This window comes from Motacilla alba, chromosome 2 (assembly GCF_015832195.1).
Source record: "Motacilla alba alba isolate MOTALB_02 chromosome 2, Motacilla_alba_V1.0_pri, whole genome shotgun sequence".
In the NCBI taxonomy this organism is placed as follows: domain Eukaryota; kingdom Metazoa; phylum Chordata; class Aves; order Passeriformes; family Motacillidae; genus Motacilla; species Motacilla alba.
Window position 1 is genome coordinate 141,774,424 of NC_052017.1, and position 24,885 is coordinate 141,799,308.

The 24,885-nt window shown below is 46.6% G+C and overlaps 1 long non-coding RNA gene across 3 annotated transcripts in view; it reads left to right on the top strand.

Moving 5' to 3' along the window:
- Window positions 1-24,885, top strand: part of LOC119698382 — a 146,915-nt gene that overhangs the window by 59,620 nt on the left and 62,410 nt on the right. The window lies entirely within an intron of this gene.

Consider the following 24,885-nt stretch of genomic DNA (forward strand, 5'->3'; position numbering starts at 1 on the left):
CCCCCAGCCTCCTTTTACAGTCACTGGAGGGAAAGGGGTATTTTAGGAAGTGCCTGACCCTGACCTGCTGTAGGCATCTGAATGGATTGAATCATTCCCTACAATACCTGTTTCTCTGCACTGTCAGCACAGCTGGGGCAGCTTGTTTGGTTGTAGGGTCTGCAAGGCATGTGTAATGTCTGTACCCTGTGTAGGAGGACTGGAGTTCAGGGTGCTTGCTTGTGGCTTCGGGTGTCCAAAGCTGCTGCATGAAAGCTTGGTCTCTCCTAAGCTGCCCTTAAATTTTCTTAAGGTTTGGACACAGCTTAAATCTGTGAGCCACTTGTCTGAGCCTGCTCTCAGCATTTATACACCCTGACTGGCAGCATATGTACATTCCTGAAGGATAGGGTATGATTGCTGAGAAGGTTTCAGTCCAACTGGGTCACCTCACACTGGCTGTTGCAGCCCCAGTGAGAATCAGCAAGAGATTCCAGCCTCAGGAGTTTATTCCAGCCTCAGGAGCCGCTGCACTAACAGCTAGTGAGGCTGCTTGGGCTGCACTGTAACCTCCTGGGAACCAGCCCTGGAGCTGCTCTGCTCTTTGGCTTTTTGAGTGATGTGGCTTGTGGCTTTTCAGCCACAGGAAGGTTTGGAACAATGCTTGCCATCTCCCCATGGGAACCTGACACCTGTAGAGGGAGCATCCACATCCTGGTACCTTGGCTAAGGTGCAGAATCCCCCAGGTGTGGTTCTGTGAAGAACTGGGGCCTGCATGTCAGCTCTCTGTTGATTAGAATCTCCATCCAGAGCTTTTGTGCATATCCCTGCATCTCTCAGCCAGGGGAAATCCTGCACAGACATCTGCCTGACTTTGCTAGGTCACCCCCTCTGTTTCCCCTCCTAGTTTTTGGAGATGGAGATGTTTTCTGCTTGTGAGTGCTCAGCCTGTGCTGGTTCATCCCTACTGCAGTGAGGATAAATTTTGACACCGGTTGAAATTTAGATGTACAAGCTGTTGTACTTAAGCAGAGATAACTCTGAAAGATTTTTGGTATGCTTATGTTTCTGCTGATGCCCTCAATATGTTTGTTCTCTGAGGGCAGTCTGTTCAGAAATAAGGATTGATGATGATGGTCTGTTGTCAAGATTGTCACCTTTGAGTCAAAAGCAAGTATAATTTGCTGTAGTACATCACTCTTGTTTAGTTGTAATTGGGCAAATGAAATTGTGTGTGTGTTATTCTTCATTTATTTAATGTTTTCTCTGCAATTTACTGTTAGCTTTTCTGTATTACTGATAATTGGAGTGTTTTCATTGCCACCCTGGAGAGAGGAATCTCTCCTTTTTACAGCAAGGAAAACTGTCACAGTGAAATGATGGAGTGGTTACTGTGTGGTTACTGCCCTTTGCCTGAGCCTGACACATACCTCTCCTGCCTTCTGTCTGCCTTGGGGACCAGAAGATGTTGCAGGGACTCACCATGCTTTGTATTTGATGCCTGCTTCTGCCACGGGTCTCTGCTCTGAACCGTGCCTTGATTCTCCATCCAGAGGAATAAACTGATTCTTTGGAGTTGGGAGAATTGATGTTAAGGATGAGCAATTTAACGGGAGATGCAAGGGCTGTGTCTAAGAAGGGGGGAAGCTTTCTGCAGTATCAGTGATTCCAGGGAACAGCCTCATTTTTACTTGGCTGCTGGACGTCTCTCTGGGCTTTTCACAATTAAGTTCACTCCATCTGGCTTTCTTTCTCTGTCACTCCGGTTTTTTTAAGCATTTTTGTGCTGGGCTGACAACGTGGATATCAGCAAGGATATTCAGGGCTCATGGAATGCCAAGCCACGAAACTTTCTCTGTTTTTCTCTGCTTTCTTTGAGTTTGGGATTTCCTTGAGCTGGGATGCTTTGGGATTCTGGGACATGGTAAGCAGGAGAATGTTGTCATCTCCATCTTGACCAATATGAAGTGAGCAGCCTGCCTGAAGTGAGGAGGGTTTTGCAAGCCTCAGTGACACCAGTTAAGTATTCGGAAGGGGTGTGAATTGGGGGTGGGTGGAGAAGGAGGTTTGTTGTGTGTTTCCCGGCAGCTAAAAGCAGGTGTTCAGTCAACTGAGAGTTGCCCTAAAGGCAGAGAATAAGGATGCAAATGATCTGTGAAACATAAAAGGAAGCATCTGAATGCCCCTTTTCTTGGTTTACCTCCACCCTGGCTAGTTTGCATGACACAAGTTGATCAACCCTGAGAAAAAACAGTTCTGTCCAACTGGAGAAGATAACTTTGTCAAACCTAACGATCTTGCGAAGAGGCGAAAAAGCAAAGCCCAGAGGCCAGGATACAGAAAGAAAAGCGTGGGCCGTGGCTCTGCCGTCTGGGTCGGGAGGTGGGGCCCTGGTTGGCACTTGTGAGGTTCCTATTTCCTCCAGCTTTCACAGTAAGTCAATGCCGGTCCCATTGACTTACGGATCTGTGATTGCTGCCTCAGCCCTGCTTGATGTGAGGAGCACTGGGTGAGCAGAGCCCGCTGAGCTTCTGTCCGAACAGGCACCGCATGAGGCTGGTTGGTTTAAACCCGCCTGGAAGGGCTTCTAGGCCGTGCTTTGCCTCATCTTTGGTGCAGTAGCAATGCACGAATCCAGCCGGTTGCTGCAGCTCAAGGCTGGCTGCTCAAGCGGGGACAGTGCCTTAGCTCGAAACTGGTGTGGATTGAGGACCCTCCTTGGCCAGCCTGGAGGTGCTGAGTGCAGGGTGGAGCAGTGCTCAGCTGTTGCTCTGCCCATCCTACTGATTCTATCTCAGTCGAGTTTTACACCCAGCCTGCATTTGCACCCTATCCTAAATGAACTTTTAACGAAGTTTATTTCTTTGCTGTGATTTGGGCCTGCACGTGTGTCTCTTGGGTGCTGTCAGCTCAGCTGTAGCTGCAGATGGCTGGTCTCCCCCCACCTCTCACCAGTGCTCTCCTGTCCTGCAGGTGACCTGCTTCATTTAATTGATACTTTCACTAATTTTCCCAGTGTTAATGAGTTTTTCCGCAGCTACCATTCCCCTCCCCCCTCCCCAAAACCAAGACGTTGACTCTTTCACCGTGAGGGTTAATTACTTATTTATTTTGTGGACTGCACCTCCCTCTTTCTGATTTCACTTGATATGTGCAGGATGTGGCAATAAAAATCTGTTTGAGCTGTCTCCTGTTTCAGACATTTTTGCTTATTTAAAATAGCTTCATGGGACAATGAGTATGTACAGGAGTGCTTGGATAGGAAGGTGGGAAGGGAGCAGCAGGCTGGGCGCTGTGCTCCCTGCATGCTCCATCCTTGCACCCCGGCGCTTGAATAAAGGTTTTGAGGTGTTCTATCCTCACAGACCCACTGTTATAAATCTGGGGGGAAAAACTGTGACGTTGTTCAGTCTGCTCTCCCTTCAGCTCCTTGCAGACTTCTCTTCAAGATCCAGCTGCTTTTCATCAGCAGCTCCCAAGGTTGTCTGGGCCAGCCGGCAGCTTGCCACGTTCAGTGGTGACACGTCTGTGTCTGGAGAGAGCACGGCATCACTGTGGATCTGTACAGTCTCCTTTGCAGACTGCATGGTGTGTATGGCCCTGTGGCCCCTTCCAGCCTTACCCATTCTGTCATTCTGTGCCATTCTCTGTGCTCATGGAGGGCATCCAGTTGCAGCCTGCATATATTTAGTTGAACCAGGTGTTTTCTGGCCTTTTTTTTTAGGTTTTGCATCAATGGTTTGTTTGGTTCTGCTGTTTCCTCCTAAAGTTAACGGTGTCTATGGGTGGTTTATTCACATGCATGAAAAAGCTGCTCTCAGAGGTGGTTTGTATTGTCTGTATTTTTATCTTGAATGTCTGATCTGCAGCATGTCCTGCTGAGATGTCTCCTTCTGGGGAGATATTGTCCTTGTTTGGATGCTTTTCCTTAATAAATTTGACCCATTTGAAGAAAACTGTGTTCATTTTCTGAATTATGAAGTTGTGTATTGAAAGCCAATATGGAGTAAAAGGGGCTGAGGTCAAGAAGGGTTAGTTATGAAAACTGGGGTGTATTCTGCTAACATCTCAGTGCCCCAGGGGTAATGTTTCTGAGCTGCAACCCTGAGTCATCACTGCCCGCCCCAGTGCGACTTCCAACCAAAGCAGTGTCACATTAGAGAACCTGGCATGGAAGCTGGAGCCTAGAGGCTTGAGGGGTCCACACTGATGGGGCTGCTGGGTACATGATGCTGATATACCCCTGTGGAAAGAGGAATTAAAAATTGGGCAAGAAAACACAGGGTCCAAGCTGCCAAATGGCTGTATGTGTTACGTTTTCCTTTTTTTTTTTTCTTTCTTTCTCTTTTGTTTGTCTGTTTGCTTGAATTTGGTTTGGGACCTGAGAGGTCTCTAACAGCAATAAAGGGAACTCATCTGAGGACTGAAGAGTTGCCCTTATTGCACCAAGCAGACAGACTGGGAACTGCTGACTTGGGATGAGATGGGTGGTGGTTTTCCATCTTGTCTTTCCGCGTGGTCATGACAGGGAGAGCTGATGAGAATGTGCAGTGACATGCCAGGAGTAGTCCTTGCTCTGGATTGCATTCTTCTGTGGGAAGGCATCAGCCATATATTGTGATGGGGATTAGACTTTACTGTATAGATAGTGCTTTATGAATATCTTTTCCTGGGAAGTTTTCCTAACTGGGCATAGTCCCAAAGAGCATGAATTGGATGGTTCTGACTCTTAATGTTATTCCCAATACCCTGGTGTTTTGGATCAACATCTGAGGCTGCAGCCTTTTCCACGTGCTCTGTGATGGTCCCACTGGTGTGGGCAGGGCTGCTGGGCAGTTGAGCAGAACCAGGTGGGAAGTGGCAGAAAGGGCATTCCTTGTGTTTGATTGCTGACAAATCCCAGACCCCGTAGGTTATCCATGAAGAGATGTTGCACTGATGGAGGAAAATGGAACGTCTTGTTGAATTGAATTTTCGTATTTCTTTAACAGTTGTGCTAAAAAAAAAAGCTCTCCAAAAAGCTTGATACTTCTTGGGATAAATTTTTGTGTTTTCTGAGAGCACAGATAAAGGCTATAAAAGCAGTTTCAGTTTCCAAAAGGGGGAAGAGCTCAAGCCTGAGTGTGAAATGCCCTGCAGCATTCTTCCCAAGTGACCTTGGGCTGGTCAGACATCTGGACTAGAAATGTCCAGAAGTGTGACTGGGCATCCAAAATGCTGACCCACTTGGACATATTGTACCAGCATTACTGTGCCAATCTCAACTGCTGTTGGGTGGACTTCACAGCTCTTGAATGGCTGTGGTTTGGAGTCAGGTGAGGTTGGGTGAGAAATAAAAAAAAAGATTTTTCAGTGTAAACACCACTTTAATTCTGTGGGAAGAGTGGGAACAAATAATGCTTTGGACCAGGATCCTCTATGGATCATGGAAGTTTTCTGAACATTTGGCTTATGTTAGGTGCTCAATTTCCAGACAGCTAAAATTAGGGAGAGGGCAGTCCCACCTTGTAGTTTCTTGATGTTTCTGTTGCTTGTGTATAAAATGAGTTTAGTATTAAGACCTTGTTTCCCTGAAACAGGGAATAAATATAAAACTTGGAACTGTTTCCTGGCTACAGCAGCAAATGAATGCCTGTGTTTGGGCTGATCTTGGCCATGGGTAGCATCTTTGAAACTGCCAGCATGCTGAGAGTTAATGAATGTGCTTGTATTTGTCTTGATGAGCTGGCATGTTAAGGCTTTGAAATCAATTTTACAGCTGCACACCACCGCAAACCTTTTTATTTAAGATGTTCATTTCATGAAGTTCAAATAGCACCCATGTTGGACTGAATTCCAAATCTCCAGGAGAGTTCGGACAATTTTGCTTGAGGTTTCTCTTGTGGTTTCTTACAGGAGAAAAAAAACAGGGTAAAGTAACCAAGGTCAGCACCTCACTTCAAGCTGCCAGGAGGACTCCTCCAGGGAGAGAGGGATTGAGTTACCCTCTGCCTGCAATTCATCCCTCATGCCTATAATCAAATAATCCAGTAAAACGGCGTCAAAAAGGATGGGAAAGTTAGGAAAACTTTTTGCTGTAAGTTGAGCTGGGCTAATGATGCTCAGAGCTGTGTTGGTGTCTCGGGCACAGATTTATCCTCAGAAAGTGCTGGGGGTATATTTTACCCAAGGTATTGCATTGAAGTCCTGATGTCCATAAAATGTGGAGCAGAATGGATGCGTCTTCAAATCACCATGCTTGCCCCCATCTTGGTAGTAGGTCTTAATTTTTGAGTGCTGTGATCCTGAGTACATTTTGCACTTATTATTGATCAATATATGTAGTGCCTTTATTTGAATTTAATTAATTCTTGTTTAATGCTATAGTAGGCTTTATTACAGATAACTACTACCTTGCATTTATTAGTTTTTCAATTCTAGAGGATCTGTTAAGTCTTCCCAGGGTTGATTCGTAAGCTTAGGATGCTCCTGACCCCTTCAATGCCCTTGGACACATTATCCAATTGTGGTAAAAACTGTCCAGCCCATTTTCATTTATTTTCCATCTCCTCTTTCCTCCTTAACTTGATTGTTATGAAGTCATTGAGCTAACAACAATACTATTTGGTTCCAATTTACATTATTGACATTTCAGCTTTCTCTGGGTTAAATGGCATCCTGGTATTCCCTGCCAACATTGCTTTTTGTTTCGTTAATGTTGGACTAACCTTCAAGGGATAGATTAAAAAAAAATTATTTCTGAGGTTTTGCTAATTTTTGCCATGTACGGGCTGTGTGACTCTCAGAAAGTTGCATTTCAGCAGCAGGCTGGACTAGACAGAACACTGGTGCACTCTGTGATGCCAAGGAAATAATTTGATGCAGTGCCCTACCACATGCAATCCTTGTTTTTCTTGGGATATCTCCCATGGACCTTCTGGCTGATTTTTCTCATTCTTCAATCTGATGTGATTGTCGTATGTTGTGGTATGTAGGGCTCCAAGCCAAGAATAGCCAATATTTTTGAAATGTGTTCATTACTGTTCAAAATAGGCCTTTTTTCCATTCTCTTATAAGATTGTGCCACTTCTCTAATATGCTAATTTTACCCCTTCTTTGGCATCCATACTCCTTGGTGTTATTTTGGTGTGTACTGTGTATATGTCTTATGTATAGCTCCGTGTGAGTATGCATTACTGTATGTGATTTATATAAAGCTTGTCTTGTCTGTGCTGTCGCAAGGAAATAACTCTCACTTTTGTGGTGGGATCTTGGCTTGGATATGCTGTGTCCAACCAGTCCATTGCCAGGTCTCTCTGTCTTCCTTCCTTTCATTCCCAAGCAAGGCCATTGCTCCAGCCAGGCACAGGAAGACACAAACTATGGAGCACCATTGCAGGTGACTGCAGGTGAGGATGTGGGGGCTTTGGAGCTGCTGGGTGGAAGTCTCCACTTCCCTGAGTTACACATGCTTGTGAGCTGGGTGTGTGCAGAGCACGAGTCCATAAATGTGGTCAAGGTATATATGGAGAAAATGGCTTTAAAAATGGGGATAAAACTGCCCTGAAATAGAGGAGGAGACATTGGACCATGACTGGAGAGTATCACAGGTGCCAGCAGGAGACAGCAGCCAGGGCAGAGGTGGAATGTGTGTGTGGGTGGAGAAGATCAGTGTGAGAAACTGCACTGGATGGCAAACTTGAAAGGAAAATTCTGATTTAGATAGGACGATCATTAATTGGGCAAATTGATTCCCCTGTAGTTTCCTGAGCACCTACCTTACTTTGCTGTTTTGCTTTCCTAGTGTACCTGCTTGGGTCACATGCGTGGACCCCAAAACTGAGTAGAAGGACTGTGACAGTGCCAATATGTCTGGGGACAGGAAAGGAGCCAGAGTTATCTGTGGCATCCTGTCATGGAGGAAGAATGAAACTTTGTGGTCAACTCTGACTTGAGGGAACCAGTGGAGCAGCATGACTGCTTAATGTTCACGTCTTTTGGTCCTGCTTAGAAGAGGGTGATCTCTATTGCTTGGACATTCATGGTCTTTGTTATATGATGGCATCTCTTTAAGGCCTCCACGTTGTCATGATGGTGTCTACCAAGAGGATGGAGACCTGGCTCATTGTGGCTTTGTCAGTTTTACATATTTGCCCAGCTGAATTGTGATGGGCTTTGTTGTAGGCAGGTAAAGGTTTCCAAGAAGCTCTGGAGTTCCTGGACTGATGACCTGAAAACAGAGGTATAAAATATGTGAGGTGAAAAGTGGGAGGATGGGTTGTTCCTTTGAGACAGTTGGGTGTTTATTAGGAGAAGGAGGATGTGAGGCTGAAATTATTGCAGGTAAGTGCACTGTGTACCTTGGCTGCCAGTTTCAAGGTTGTCAGCTGAAGGAGGTGTTGTGCCAGGGCAGGCTATTGCCACCTCCAGCAAGGGTCTCGATGGGTCTGGCATGACAGGGAAGGCTGTAAACTGGATTTCTACTCAGTGTTACACCAGGTTGCTAGGATGAAGTGACAGCTCTTGGTCTAAGGAACACTGTGGCTTGTCACCAAAAGGGCTATGCCTGATTAGTGCTGATGCAGCTGCTGTTGGTGGTGGTATCAGAAATACTGATCCTTTCCTACAAAGGAGGACATCTTATAGTGTGATAGAGGCCAGAAGGGTGTTAAACTGTTGAGCCTGTTTTGTCACTAAATGTGACACCATCAGTCATAGAGCTCTGAAGATGGAAAACTGTCATAGTGTGAAGGTACTGAAGGAGGGGAGACACTCAACATGATTAGCTTCATTCACTTGAGCCTTAGGAAGTTGAGGATGGGTTGGTGCCTGGATGGACATGAGCAAGCCTCCTAAATTGGTTTTCTTTATGTCAGCCAAGGGGGGATTTTCCAAGATTGGTCCTTATGTTCTCCAAGCGAAGCAGGCTGAATGTTGTTGTATCTGACTCTGCAGGAAAGCTGACACAGTGGCAGTAGCACTCAAAATTGTGTATTATTCCCTTCACATCCAAAACTAGAACAAGAAAAATATCTTGTGTCAACCTGGCCTTTGAAATACAAATGAGTGAGCTCAAGCTCACTTGTAAATGTCACCGTGTGCTTTGTGCTCTCGCTCTCTAATGTGGTTGCTTTGCTTTCCCAGGTAACACATTTTCAGGCTTTTGCTTCAAGTGATGCTTTGACAAAGGGAGAGGAGAAGAGAGTCACTGTGCTTTGTGTTGAGTCCTTCAGGGCTGTTTTTCCACTGAGAAGCTGCACTGACCCTGAGCCAACTCGAAACCATCAGCACAGGCACTGTGCTCCCATGAAAGCCCAGCTGCAGCCTCATGTTCTTCTGTTGTCAGACTTGGAGGAATGGTGTATGAAAGGGCACTGTGCAACTCCTTGGCTTGACAGCCTTGGCTTTCTTTATGTGCTGTAAATCTTTCTTAGGCATTTTTGTGTCCCTCTGTCAGGGAGTCTGTGCTTACTTGCTGAAACTCATTCATCTTGTTCTAAGGGATGAGTTGTCCTGTACTGGACCACCAGCAAACAGCTGTGCTTGGCCAGGTGGCCAAGCCTGCTGCAAGTCTGAGGAAGCAGAGGGGCAGGCACTGATCTCTTCTCTCTGGTGAGCAGTGATAGGACTTGAGAGAATGGCATGAAGCTGAGTCGGGGCAGGAGGGGTATAGGTTGGTTATTAGGAAAAAGTTCTTCACACAGAGGGTGTTTTGGCACTGGAATAGGCTCCCCCAGGATGTGGTCACAGCACCAAGCCTACCAGAGTTCAGGAAGTGTTTGGACAATGCTCTCAGGCACATGGTGGGACTTCTATGCAGTTGTGCTATGCAGGGTCAGGAGTTGGACTCGATGATCCCTGTGGGTCCTCTCAGCTCAGGACAGTTCATGATTCTGTATTTCTATGGCTAAGCATTGACCTGCACAGTCACCTTTAGGGTCCTCTCTACTGCCTTTTGCGGGATGTACTTTTGGGGTTTATACTAACTCCTGCAGCTTCTTCGTGAACTTCTTCCCCTCAAAATTGAATCACAAGGCATGTAGGGAGCCAAGACTGCAACAGGATATGTTGCTTCGGTCGAGAAGCCTGATGTGGAAATGAATTGTGCTATTTTGGGTTATACCACAATGGGCTGGCTGGGTTTGGTGACATTTCTGTCCTGTCTGGGATTAACCTGATAGGGACAGTAAGGCAAAAAATAACATTCGAAGCAAGTAAACCCCTCAGAATTGCATTTTGGGTGGTAGAAGATGCTCATCCTCAAAACCTAATTGTTTTAAACCAATTTGCTGATTAGTTCAAGCCAACTTTGAGACTCCTGTCTGAGTAATAGGCATTTCTGTGGAGTTAATCAGAAAGAACTGCAGTTTCTTTTACCATGAGCAAAAATAAATGTCAGACTGAGGACAATATGTAACAGCAATGACTGGATTTGTTGACTTAGCCAGAAATATGCAGCCAGTAAAAAATAAAATCATGTGGGAATACCTCACAGGCCTCTGAATCAGTGCTGACAATCCCTCTGTAGCTTTATTGCAGTTGGTGAATAAAGTTGAGAGAAATAGCAGGAGATTCTCTCATCTACCAGCACTGGTGTGGGTCTTCTCCACAGGCTGCAGGGGGATCTCTGCTCCCCTGTGACCCTCCATGGGCTGCAGGGGCACAGCTGCCTCACCTTGGGCTGCACCACAGGCTGCAGGTGCCTGAAGCACCTCCTCCTGCTCCTTCACTGACCTCCACAGGGAGTTCATCACTAATCCAACTATGTGAGTTTGGCATGATATTGGGCTACTATGTGGTGTGGAGGAGGCAGCTACAGTGTACCTTCTTCCTGGCTGGTTGATACCCTCGTTTGCAGTGAATCCACCCTCGCTCCCACCTTTGTTTTTACCATTTTAGTTAAAAACATAAACAACCTGGTGCTGTGTAAGGCTGCTGGGACTGTTGCTTATTCCCCACGATGCTCAGCCATGGAGTGTACACACAGGGGCTGGTGCTCCAGCCCTCTGCCTGGGTTCCTCCCCATGCATGACTGTGATTTAAAAATATGTAGTGGGAGACTTCCCAGACTGAAAAGGGCTTCATCTTCCCTGGATGAGCTCAGCTTTTTTTACAACACTCCATTTACACCAGTTGATGTCTTTCAACTTCAGTTGATGTCTTTCCAAGAGTCTGAAATCAAGATAGTGACCCACAGCTGGAGCATCTGCCAGAGCTCCCTGAACAAAGTGCTGAGTCTACAGCTCTCTGAGCAGGAGCCTGCCAGAAGGTTTGCCCATAAACTTCTGGTATTTAGTGTGGTAAAACAGGGCTTTATAAAGTTTTAGAGGTGGCAGGGCTGTGCCAGTGTGCTTGGATGTATTCATGAAATAGGGTTGTTGTTTGAAAGAAGTTACTGAAATGGTACCCATGGCTCCATACAAAAAGCTGGTACAATCAGGGAAGATTTACCTTCTCTCCATTTCTCCTTCTGTTTCCTGCCCATCTCTTTTGATAATTTTGAGTCTTTCTGCTTTGTGCTTCTTTAACTTTTTGTTTGCTGACAAACCTCCAAGGTGTGCTGCTAACTTCACTGAGTTAGTGCTTTTGCTTTTGCTGTGGTGAGCAGTGCATGCTGATTGAATCATTGCTGTTATTTCGGGTTTTCCCATGTCTTCCCACAGGTTGCTTTTGATTCCAAAGATACTTACTGAAAGAAGGAAGATTTCCACAAAAAAGCCTCTCACACCTCCAATGCATTCAAGCACGACTCCTGTTGAGCATCTGTACTGTCTTACCTTGGCAATTAAAAGCTGATTAAATGAGTAAGAGTACTGATTTCAGCTATTTTTATGGCACATATGTCACTTTGATAGTTTTGCAGTGGGATGTCCAGCAGACTACTCGGTGATGAGTGCAGGGACTTGAGGGCATACATGTGAGCCCCAAAGTATTACTGCCTGTCAGGGCACTGCAGCACTGGGCATCAAAGTGGCAGCCCTTGGAGCCATCAGCAGCAGAGGATGGGAGTTTGGTGTAAGTTCTGCAGGGGCAACATGTACTTCCTGTGACTGAACCCTCTTTGGAAACTGGGAATAGGTCCAAATTTCCCACTTGCTGTACCTTTCCTCTGTGCAAGCTTTCCCCTCTCCTCCTCCTAGATTGCTTTCCATTTCCCAGTACTGCAGCTGACACATGTGGGTAGGAGCATCATGGGCTTCTGTGCAACACATCAGCCTTGTTCTACCATGCTGACTTCCCTCAGTGATATCCTGAGGGACAGGGATAGGAGTGGTGATAAATACCTGCTCTGACCCAGCAAGACCCCTCTCAGTGCAATCCTTCTTTATTTTAGGGTGCTTCCTACCTTGCATGGAGACAACCAGAAGAGTCCTCTGAAACCTAAGCATCACCTTGTGCAGGTGGAACCTCCTTTGGATATGAATCAGGAGGCAGCATCCCTAATTTGGATTGACAGAGCAGTGTTGGAGCCACAGCTCAAATCTGTCAGAGCCTTTTCTGGCAAATCACTTCAAAAAGGGTAACGAGAAAGCCCAGCATCAGGCACAGACAGGTTGCAAGGCAGGAGTTACCAGCTGCAGGTACCTCCAGGACCAACCAGAGCTTCACAGTACCATAGCCAGTACCCAGGCCAGGAGCAGCATTCCTGTCTGTTCACTTACTTTTCTTTGCCACCTGAGTGTTATGTGCAATTTTCAAAGCATTGTGTGTATATCACAGAGAGATTCTCTTCTCCTGGACTAAGCAGGTGTCCTCCTTTCCCTTAATTAGTATCTTCACACAGAGGTAGGGAGTGGCAAAATATTTATTCTATATAAATATTTATTATATTATATTATAATATTTATTATATATAGAGATAAAATGAATATGTTTATCTGGTCAAGAAACCTGGATATGGACAATACCTGAGTAAAGTTTTTGTTTGTTTGAAGCAGCTTGGAATTTTTAGGAAAATTAGAGAAATTTCCCTTAGGATGGGCTGCTTAACAGGTGTCCTGCCAACCAAGATCATAAATGCCAAGCAAATCCAAAACAGAACCCAACACTGTTCTCTCCAGCTGCCAAGTTTGTGTTTGCTTTGGGGTTTTAATTAGAGGCAGTTTCTCCAAAATGAAATGTTTTATTTGTTGCCATCTTCCTTTCTTCCTTCTCTTCCTTGTGCACTTCTCTCTTCTTGTGCTGACTGTTGGCTGTGTGCTCAGCTGTGCTGGGCTTTGCTGGGCTGTCACCATTCCTTCCACCATAGGGATGGCACTGCTCTTTTCTCCAGCTCTTCTCAGCCCTTGTGCTTGCTCTAGCACTGATCCACCCTCAGCTCACTGTGCTGGTAGAAAATCAGTCTGTGTCTGTACTGGGTGAGCTTCCTGCTGGTCAGTGAAGTGCATCAGCAGCTGGAGAGGTTTGGTGAGCACCAGGGCCAGCAGTGGCTTTAGAAAGTGAGGAAAGGTTACTTGGTCTTTTTCAGTGATGAAGTGTTAGACCTGCAGTCATTGTGACACTTTCAACCTAGTCCACCTCACCCATCAAGGCTGCATCCACATTACTTAAAGAGATTAAAAGGTTTTGTATATTTTTTCCCTTTCTTCAAATAGGTTTTTTCATCTCTCCAACTGCTTTGAGAGTCCCAAAAGTGCCAAGGTATAGATAGAGGGTCATTGATTTTTTTTCCCCTCTAAACTGTCTTGAAAGTAACCCAAGTCCTCTGCTGATAATCATGGCATAGGGTAAAATTTTATTTCAATAGAAGGGGAAAACTTGGTAGACCATCAGCTCCTTTCATTTCAGTGTAGTGCTGTCTTGTCACCCTCGCACATGTAGAAATATGCTTTGTTCTCGTGTTCACTGGAGCATTCAAGCTAAATGTGATTCAGCCTGGTCACTGCTTGGATGTGTTATAGGGTGCTTCCAGCTGCCATTTGTACATGAGGACACTGGTGATGCAGGGAATGGTTAATTTTCTCACTATAGCTTTTAATGATCATTCAGAATATTAAAGCATTTCTTTGTACATTAACATTTATCTTTGCAGTGGCTAAATTTCAATTCACTTTCTTCCTTCTGAACACTTTCATTTTTGTTGAATAAACTGTTCCTCACAAACCACACTAGTGAGGTCCCTGATGCTGTGAGGTGTTTGAGTGATTGGGTTTTTAACAGTTTTTTCCACCCAAGGTTGGGTTTCCTTTCATTATGCACCCTCTAACTGGTTTTCCAAGCCTTTCTCACCTTGTGAGTTTCTAAATGGGTTGTTGGGTTTGTTTTTTTTTTTTTTTTTTTTTTTTTTAATGAAGATGTAGGGTCCTTTCAAATAAATTGAAGCCTTCTGACAATAGAGTTGCATTTTTTATGTTATTTTCCACAGACCCATACAGTATGGAACATTGTCCCCCAAGGAGCAGATGGCTTGAAATCCATCATTCAACCAGAGTAGAGTAGCACACTTGTTCACTTAAATCTGTTCTTTCCAATAGTTACCAGTTACGGTTATTAGGAATTTTCTATGCTGTTGGTGATTTATAACCCTTCCATTCTCATATAACTGTTGTGGACAGCAAAATCAAAGGTCTTGTTGGTGTTTGCCCAGGGCACCCACTTTGGTCATATGAGCTTGGGCAGGGTGCTGTACTAATGTGGCTCTGTGGCTTTTGTCTTTAGCTGGATTGAGTCCCAGTCAGCTTTAGGCACAAGAAGAGCAAGCCCAGGTCTGTCTGCACATGTCTGGGTGGACACATCCCACTTGGGTCATGTGAAATCCCTACTCATCAGAGCCTTGGAGGGACCTTCTTGCCCGTGGCTGTGCCTGTGAACTGTGTAGCACTGGATCTACAAAGTAATCACAGGGAGCCTGAAAATGCCTGGGATGTGAAATTGTAACATTAATAAAACAAAGGAATTGTTTGTGTTCAACCAAGCAGAGTCTTGCCTGTTTCTCAGAGAACAGTGTTTTCAGCCTTGTAGTCCTTGGAGAGGCCCTGATCAAAAGTGCTGTTGATGACCTGCAGTGCAGGTGATTGCAAGGTGGCAGGCACAAGCTCTTGCCCAAGAAACTTTTTCATGTGCACATGAGCAAAATGTCTGATGTGAGCATGGGAAGTGCTTCCCAGCAGGGAAGGCAGGGCCTATGTTGCGCAGTGCAGATGCTGTGGTGTCCCTCTGTATGGGGCAAATCAATCCTGAATCTGCAGAGATGCCGCCCAGCCCCAGAGAGAAGCACTGAAGGAGGTAGGGGAGCTCTCCCTATGTGTCTGAATTCTGTAAGGTCTGTGGTTTATGCCTGGCTTCTGTCACTGCAGCATTAGTTCAGGTCAAGTTCATCTAATGGATTAGGGCAAACCCATCCCTGCTGTGTGTGCATGTCCATTTTGGAGATGCACACACAGCAGGGCACAGGTCCCATGTGTCTGTTGGATCCTCATCAGTCCTGCTTGGGGCTGCTGGCACTGATGGCTGAGCAGGGCAGGCTCAGCCCTGCCCACAGCATGGCCAGCCCTGGAGCCTGGTGGAAGAACTTGCCTTGCAAGTCTCTCCTGGGCAGTGGAGGGAAAGTCACCTCCATGTGGGCTTGCTTTTTGCCCTATGTGTCTTTCAGTTTGGTAGAAGCTCTGTGTCAGAGCTGCCCAGGGTGTGAAATGTGATATTTACAGGTTGTCTTCTTGGCCAGTTGGGCATCTCCTTGATTGGATAGCAGAGATGCCATGTGGAGGTTGGAGCTACTGGCAGAATTTGGACCAGAACACTGTGAGGTCTTGCTCAAGGCTGCTCCTGCTCCTGGGGCCAAACAGTAGCAAGGGATGCTTGGTGTTGGTCACCTCTAGATGACAAAAGGGGAGGGATGGCAAAGATTCAGGGATCCACACCAGCTCATCCAGTCTCAAAGTGACCCTGATGAGGACAGGCTGAGAGAGCTGGGGTTGTTCAGCATAGAGAAGAGAAGGCTCCTGGGAAACCTTTTTGTGGCCTTTCAGTATTTAAAGGGAGCTTATAAGAAAGATGGGGACAGACTTTTTAGCAGGGCCTGTAATGATAAAGGGTAATGGCTTCAAACTAAAGAGGGTAAATTGAGGCTAAATAAAAGGAAGACGATTTTTTACGATGTGTGTAGTGAAATGGTGGAACAGGTTGCCCAGAGTCGATGGAGTAGATGCCCAATCCCAAGGTTCTTGTAAGTAGATGCAACAACAGGACACCTGGGTCTTGGTGCACTGTGAAGTGTCCTCAGGTAACTTATGTCTTCCTGACAACATTACACAAGTGGACTTCTTGGTCCTGTTATCTGCTGTTAGCCTGGGGATCATACCTAGTGCAAGCAGGTATCTCTTGACCTTGATGGGCCTTTATAAGTGTTATTTTCCCCACTGTGACAGTAGGAGCAATAGCTGTGCCCCTGAGTCTATTGTCCTTAGTACAAATGTTGAATCAAAGGCTGTCCAACCCCCCAGGGAGCTCATGGTCTGGATCAATGACAGGAGGTTATGATTGGTACATGCATATGGGAGAGTAAAATAAAAATGCCAGGACACTATTGATCATCTTGACAGACATGTCTCAGAACACCAGCAGCCTCACAGTTATTGAGTTTTCTTGTAAATGTCATGCAAAGGATAGTTTTGATGAAGTCATTGAGGTAGTTGGGCAGACATTTGAGATGAATTTCTACCAGACAAGGGGCAGGAAGGGAAAAAATGTCATTCAATATCAAAGGCATTTTCCATTGACTGGCCCAGGAGATCAACTTCCTAAGTAATAGTGAACTTTCTAAGAGTCAGCAGCAGATAGTGGGTACTGTAGGGCGTGGAGTAAAGATTGAGAGTTACAGAGCTCTTGTGTGATGAGATAGGGAAAGGAGCTATCCTTGAGAAGATGAAGTGGGATAAAAGCCATGACCCATTGGTCTTGCTGGTCAGGAGAAGTTAGGTGTCTCAGGGAAGGGTGTTGACTGTGATGTGAGAAAGCAAGAGCTTCAATGACAATGGTAGATTTGGATGCTGGATGAAAGAGCATTCAAAAGATGTCCTGAGACTTGATTTCAAACATAAGGATACCAGTCTGGAGTAGAGAACAGAGTCTGCATGGAGGCAGACCATCATCTGCATGGGCACAGACCATCATAACAATACAAATTTCTGGTGGAGGTGAAAGGGAGGTAAAGAAGGATGGGAACCACAGGGCCCATGGGGAGGGAAATCTGCAGCTGAACTGGAGGATGATGAAGAGGCAGGAGAGGAGAGATGAGAGATAGTGCTGACAGAGGCAGGTTGGAGAAGCTGAGGCCAAGCAGAGGGACATATGGATTTTGACCTTTGGCTAGGGAGCCACTACTTTTTTCAGTAGAATCATGAATAAGTAATATTATTACTTCCAGATCCAGATAGGATCCTCTGCAGATAAACCAGCGCAGACAGGGAAAAGCTTTGCATGTAACATCGTTCTGGGGTGCATCAAACACAGATGGGCAAAACCAGATGGCAGACCCAGATGGGCAAAAGAGGTGATTATCCTACTCTGACCAGTGTTGGTGTGGCTTCACCTGGAGCTCTGTGTGCTGTTCTAGGGCCCACTAGTTAAGAAGATTGTGAAGGTCCTTGAATGCATCCCAAGGAGGGCAGCAAAGTGGGTGGAATTGCTGAAAGTCATGTGTGAGGAGTGTCTGAGGGCTCTGGACGTGTCTGCTTTGGAGAAGAGGAGGTTGAGGGGTGACTTCATTGCTCTCTAACAGCTTCCTGAGGAGGAGAAGAGGAGAAGGCAGTGCTGAGCTCCTCTCCCTGGGATCCAGTAGCAGGATGTGTGGGAACGGTCTAAAGCTGCATCAAGGAAGGCTCAGACTGGACATCATAAATCATTTCTTTGCCAATAGGGTGGTCAGACACTGGAACAGGCTTCCTAAAGAGGTGGTCAATGCTCTGAGCCTGCCACTGTTTAGGAGGTATTTGGACTTTGATTATATTCTTTAACTGTTGATCACTTCTGAAGCAGTCAGATATTTGGACTATGTGGTTGCTGCAGGTCCCTTCCAGCTGAAGTGGTATATTCTATTTTTTTCTATTTCATTCAATTCCATTCTAATCCTATCCTGTCCAGTGCTATGCTGTCCTGTCCTGCTCTGTCATAGAAGTGGCTCTGTGTGTGTGCTATGGTCAGGGACCCCTGCTGCACTCCTTCCTGGGAAGGCATCTGCCTGGCTCCAGCACTTTCTGTCCCATCTCCCCACTTGTGATGGGGATGCTGTTCCCATAAAATAGGCATGTGCTGCTGTCTCTGCCTGGCTACACAAGCCAGTTCTGGAAAACCTCAGCTCCTAGATTACCAGCATAGCAGGGCTCTCTGTCTGCAAAGGTGTAAGATTACAAAACACACACTCGAAAAGCTTAACCAAAACCACCTCATTTTTAGCAGTTTGTGAGGGTTTATTCATTACACTTCAGCAGAGGAATGCAGGAATGTGAGCAGCATTAAACCTATTCATTTGGCAGGGAGGCATCTCCTCTCCCCTGCTCCAGCCTGCTTGGCTTTAATGATAATTGCACCTCTTGAGTTGTTGAGTTGGCTCTCTGCCACACGGCCCTCCCCACACAGATGTGTGTGGCACAGTGCTGGGAAGGAAGGCTGGAGCTGGGAAAGCTTAGATTGATGCTTTGGAGCAGGGCTGTGCTTCCCGCTGGGATGCGCTCCACCACTGCTTTGCATCCTGCCCTGCATCCCATTTTGCATCCCATCCTACTCACACCTCTTTCCAGACTCCTCTGCTGTGGGCAGCTGCCTGATTCAAAGAAAAGGCTTTACTTTCTCCCTGACAAGCCCTAAGCCCTGAAAATGACTAGACTGAGGTTGGAATGGTTCTCCCTTTCCAAAGAGCCTGTTCTGCATGTCCTGGGCCACCCTGCCTTTCTGGGACTGTCCCAGTGCCAGCATGGGCTGAGAGACTCATGGATGTGCTTTTGCTCTTGACTCTAGGCAGGGAAGAGAGCAACAGTCACTCTCTCACTCTTACATATCCTTCTGGGGAATTAATGTCGTCATCATCATTATTATTTCTTTAGTGACTCTGATTAACCATCCCCAAATGCATCTAACAGTATCCTAGCATCTAAAATTTAACTATTGATTTTACAAGCCTTGTCACTTTAAAAATGGGAAATAATAATACAAAAAAAAAAAAAGCAACAGTAATTTTTGTTGGCTTGTTAAGAATTTGAAAGATGCAATAAAATCGGATTTTGGTTTTATTCGTGCTGCCCGTTCCCAGAGGAGGAATGTGGTGCTCTGCATAGCCTGGCTGCTTGCAGCAGCTGCTGCTGTCACTGCTTTCAGCTCTGCTGCTGGAGTTTCACATAAAGAGCCTGGGAAGCTGAGAGAACTGGTAGTCCTGGATCCCTAATGAGAAGACAAGTACTGTGTGTGAGCTGTGGATGCAGAGGTTGGGCAGCTGGAGAACTAGTCAGCAGAAGTGAGCACCATGGCTACAATAGCACTGTCGACCTATTAGAAGCTGGTGCAGTTGAATTTAAGGCACAGAGACATGGAGAAGATTTTATTGAAAGTAGCTTCAAGGTCACTGTTTAAAGGACACTGTTTTGAAGGGTCTGTTACGAGAATGGAAGCAGCCTAATTCAGTTAATCAGCTGGGGCCCAGCCATCAACTGGGCACCCCAAGGTTTCCCCTGCTGCACAGGGCTGAAGAGGAGACAGCCTGTTCCTAGAAGCTGAGATGAAACTAATTGTATTTCAGCAGCTGGGATGCATTTGGACAGAGTCTATTTATTGCACTTGTGCTTGAAACATGAATTAAACTCTCTCTCCTGGCAGGACTGAATGATGGAAAGTTAAATAGTAAAGAGGTTTTTTTAGCCCCCTGGTTCCCATGTTTGAGATCCTCAGGTACAGTGCTTTGATACCCAACTTCTGGATTTTGGTCAAGTCACTAAACTGCTTCTTCCCCATGGTCCACAGCTGTACAGCAAGAACTAGGGCAGAGGTGGTCTTCCATGCTCTGTATCAGCCTCAGTTTTGAAACTCAGTTTTGGGTATCATCAGTAGATAGTTCCTGTCCAGTTTCCTCTTGGTTAAGTTGGACCTCTCTGAGGGTGTGACTCTTGGACACATTATCCTCAATGCTACTATGATAATCCCTTAATTGTTCATTTGTACAGTAATTTTAGCATTTACAAGAAGGCCACATGAATTAATCTGAGGAAGATGAGAGGAGGGGATGGACAAGATGGGTCCACTAGAGCAAGTGAAGGAATTAAAGAAGAGCAAATAAGTCTGTGGCAAGGTGAGAGACTTTTCTGTCTGCTTTCTCCACCTAACATATTCACTGCCCTAGGCTGAGAAGAAGCAGCTCCTTGATAGTACACTGAAGAACATATATACCAAATAGAAATACTTTGCATAATCTTCTGTCTTAGTGATCCTCCAGTCAGGGTGTATCTGCTGACCATGGTGTGTCCTCCATGGTGGCCTGTACGAGTGACTCAAGAAGTCAAGCACCATCCGAGCCATAGCCCCTGGCAACGTGTCTGCTGCTGCTGGAGGGATCCAACTTCACAACCTTTGGGCAACTCTTAAGGTCATGTTTGTTTTAATAGGGACTCTGTATGGCAGGGTCCACACACTGGTAGCTCCTGGTTCTCTGAAATGCCCTCTCCCAGTCACCTTAATGTGTAGTTGTATAACTCAGACCTTGGACACAGAGGGTTTGGGAGAGTAAGCACAGAACAGAAATCCTTGGTGATTTTTTGGTGTTTTGTTTTGCTTGTAAACACCTGCAAGTATCTATCTTATTCATTAATGGAGAAACTGAGCCGCATGTGCTACCTGCCCTGACAGCCTTTGCTCTCTCTGCAGGAGGTCTGCACTCCTGAGCTTTAAACACAGGAAATTTCTAATGAGGAAAGCAACAAACAAACACGAAACAAAAGGAAAAAAAGTGATGCATTTCCAACTACCCCATTAGCAGGGACAGTGCCCAGTGCTTTCCAGCACCTGTAAAGGTGGGGCACACCCTATCCTGGGAAATGGCTGTGCCATGTAACAGCCCTGCCCTCCTGCCGGTAACTCATACCCTGCAGCAAGACAGCACAGAGGGATGGATAGACTTGTGCTCAACTAGTCCTGCTTTCTCCTCGCCCAGCGGGTTGTTGGGCAACTTCAGGATTGCTCAACCCAGTGGAAGTTTCTCCATCGGGATGATGGGTGCTAACAGCATTTAAGTACTTGTTAAGTGCTTTGGGATCTGTGGTAGCAAATCAAAAGATAAGGAGAGGAGGTGGGGGAAGGCATACAAGTGTCAGGAATTTAATTGGGAAATCTTTCTCATTGTATCACCTTGTTATTTATTCTGATCCCACTGCTACTGTTGGCTTTCTAGAGCTAGGTCAAGACTGCGGCAAATCCAAGACCCTGAACTTAGCTGGTGCCGCTGGGTTGTGCTTGACATCATTACTGTGCTAACAGCAGCAGCAAGGCCGATAAAAAATATTTATGTCTCCTGGAACATAACCTCTTTGGGATGAGAAGAGGTCCTGGCATTGCACTCTGCCCAGATTTAGCTACAGATAATGGAGTTTTTCCTACCGACATCTTGGGACGATGGATGGTTGTACGACACGGTCCTTTCACAGCGTCCTTGCAGTGCCAGCTCTTCTCCGCAGTCTGTCTTGTCCGATGGCGGGTGGTTGGCTGCCACTGTGGGGCTCAGGCTGTGCCAGCCATGTGTTGCCCAGTCGGGCAGGGCACAGCTGGTGACTTGCTCTGCGGTTGCTGCAACCCTCTCCCAGGATCTCCAGCTGAGCTCAGCTCTGCAAGTATGCACATGCAGGGGAGCATCGCGAGAGCCGGCAGTCCTTCCTCCTCCTCCTCCTCCCTGGTGCCGGAGCTAGCTGATGAGCCGGCATCAAAGCAAAATTTCCCACTGGTGCCTCTTTTCTCAGAGGCTGCCTGTCTCCATCGCTGGCTTTCAGTGGCGTTGAAGCCTGCCTGGGAATGGGCGCCACTCCCACATAGCTCCTGGGTCGACTCTCATTAGGAAGGGCGTATTCCTTGGAGAGGGTGAGCTGTGCCTCTCATTTTGTTTCTCCACGTAGGAGCTGGGCTGCAAAGCCAGGACACAGAGCTGTGTTTCTTCCCCAGGGCTTGTTCTCACTGGTGCTGACTGTGGCTGGCAGCCCTGTCAGTTGTGGCGTGGCGATTAACGCTGGCACAGTAGCAGTGCCTCGGTGGCCGAGCCCTTCCTGCGTGTGCTGGGCTGTTCTGCTGGACCCTGGGCTGGTGCCCCATCGGAGCCATGTCCTGTTTTGGGGTGGGGATCTCATCCCATGCCCTCAGTTTCCCCATGGACTCTGTGGTGGTGAAAGGCATCTTCAGGGGAAATGTCACAGTCCCCAGTTCTGTGCTGCTGTTCCCCAAGGTTCTTCCAGAGCTGGTGGCCCTGGTGTAGCACAGAAACCCAAACTGAGTACTTTACTAGTGAAAGAGGGGTAGCAGTGTGTGCCAGAGAGAAGAAGTGAGTTGCTGTGCCCTCTCCAAACCAAGTGAAGAGATCTGGGCTTCAGAATCTCCTCGGAGGTGGTTCCTGTCTTGGCACTACCCAGCGTTACTGCAGTTACTGGGTAAAAGACCATGATCTTGTTGTCCCCACATCTTCCTATTGACTGTGTCATCATTATTTATACTTTGGCTTTATCAGGGTGCAGCTACTGATGCAGCTTGGGTGCTCACTGATCTCTTTGGAGGAGGAGGAGGAGAAGGAGGAGGAGGAGGACAGGAAGGAACAGGTTGTCCAGAGAGGTGGTAGATACACCATCCCTAGAAACATTAAAGGTCAGGTGGGACTGGGCTCTGAGCAACCTGCTCGAGTTGATGTCCCTGCTCACTTGAGGAATTTGGAGTAAATGATCTTTAAAGGTCTCTTGCTACCCAAATGATTTTATGAGGGCAATCCCCAGCCTGGCTAACCCAGAGGGGCAGGTTGGGTTCAGGACATCCCCCTGACCTTGTTGCAGAGCTGCAGGAGTGGAGGACAGAGGCTGACCCAGCACCGAAGGGATAGTTGCATGCATTGAGGGGAGATCTGAGCACTCATTGCTCAGCTACAAGTTACTCCCTAAATGGGTATCTCAGGACCTTTTTAAAGGCTATTGCTCATTAATACAGACCCTACCTGTGCTTGCTCTTCAACAGCGGGATATGTCAGTCTGAAAACAGGCTGGAGAGGCAAAACAAGTTTTGGGTTTTTTAAGTCTTCCCACAAGACATGCCTTTCTGAGCACCAAAGGACATATTTGCATTTTTTGGGACATAGTGTGAATACTTTTGGCAAATACTAAAATAAATGCACATATCCATCCCACATGAGTATCTACAAGGCAGTAGAAGATAACTGCACTTGAAAGGCTCAGCATCTCGTTACTCCTGCATAGCTTGTTGGTCAGGGAGCCCAGTTTGATGATGAATTTGTCATGTCCTTTGACAGTGTTTCAGTTCATACCTGTATTGTCCCTGGTGTATACCAAGCTTCAGTTGTGGGCTTCCCTCCTCAGCACCTAGTCAGAAACAGCTTGCCTTGGGTTTGCAGTCAATGTTTCTAGCTGGTTCCTCTGGTGATTCAGGATCACACAGTAAGCCAATCAGCTGAGAAATGGGATCACTTCACCAAATTCAGTCCAGTTTTCTGATAGCACACTTAAATACAGCTAGTCACTAAAAAACTCAAAGCACAAGGCGGCATTTGGTGGTTCATTCCTTCAGCAGCTGAGTGGTGTTACAGTGATATCTGGCTGTCCTGCACTGCTACACCCAAAACCAATCTCAGGCTGCCGATAACAAAGGATGTTGCTGAACACACTCGCAGCAGGGAACCCATCCAACTGACATTTTTTCTCTCCCTAGAGTTGTTATTCTGTGGATTTGGTTCCCCAGTCCAGTTTGCAGTCTCGCATGGCAAACTGGCATGCACTGGCACGGCTGAGAGGGAGGAACTAATGGGAACAATATCATGGGTTGGTCCCAGTGCCAGAAAGCTAGTGGGGGAGAGTCACTGGCCTAATCACATTGAAACCTTGGGAGCTGCAGCTGAACTGAGAACCTCCTCGGGCTTTGTGCCTGCCCTACTTCCCAAGGCAGTTTGGTTGAGATGATAAATGGCAAAGTCTCAGTGCCCAGTTCCCTGCACACACAGGTTGTTCCTTTGTGCTCTTGCTTTTAAAGTTATCAGCACAAAATGGTAGATGTTGGGAGAGTGTTTGATAAGTTATTTCACATTCTCATCTTTTTCTATATTTGCTTCCCATCCTGATGCTATCTATTTAGCATCAGTTCAGAGCAAGGCCATCCCTGGTAGATGTGAGGCTGTGAGGAGCTGGGCTGAGTGCCAGGCTTGGGGCTGGATGCCACATGTATGTTTTTTGTCCTTCTTGCCCCAGATAAGCCAAGATCCTCCTCCTCCCAGGAGCCATGTTTCTGTTTGGCTCGTGTGGAACTGGGTTTTGAACCTTCTGCTGACTAATTTTAGCAGTGGGTTGCTTACCAGCATCCTTGCTGCAGCGTGAGGATGGAACAACTGATGTCCATGTTCATTGCAGGGGCCTTGAACTATGTGACTTTTAAAGGTCCCTTTCAACCCAAACCATTCTGTGATTCTGTAACCCCCAGTTCTGTGGTCCAACAGGCGAATATTTCTAACAGGCCAGAGGGAATTCCTTTTGGGGAAGGGGAGAACAGGAACATCCTTCCTCTCCGCAGCCTTCTTCCAGCACGTAGGGCTCCTGAGATGCACTATTTCCCTGACTCAGTGCGCAGTAACACCAAACCCTCTCTTTCCTTTGATCCAGGGCTTTTAAAAGAGCAGCATGATGCTCCTGTGCTAGCCAAGCAGCTTTGATTCTGCCATGCAGTATGGTGTTCATGTGTCCAGGTTGACAGGGGCT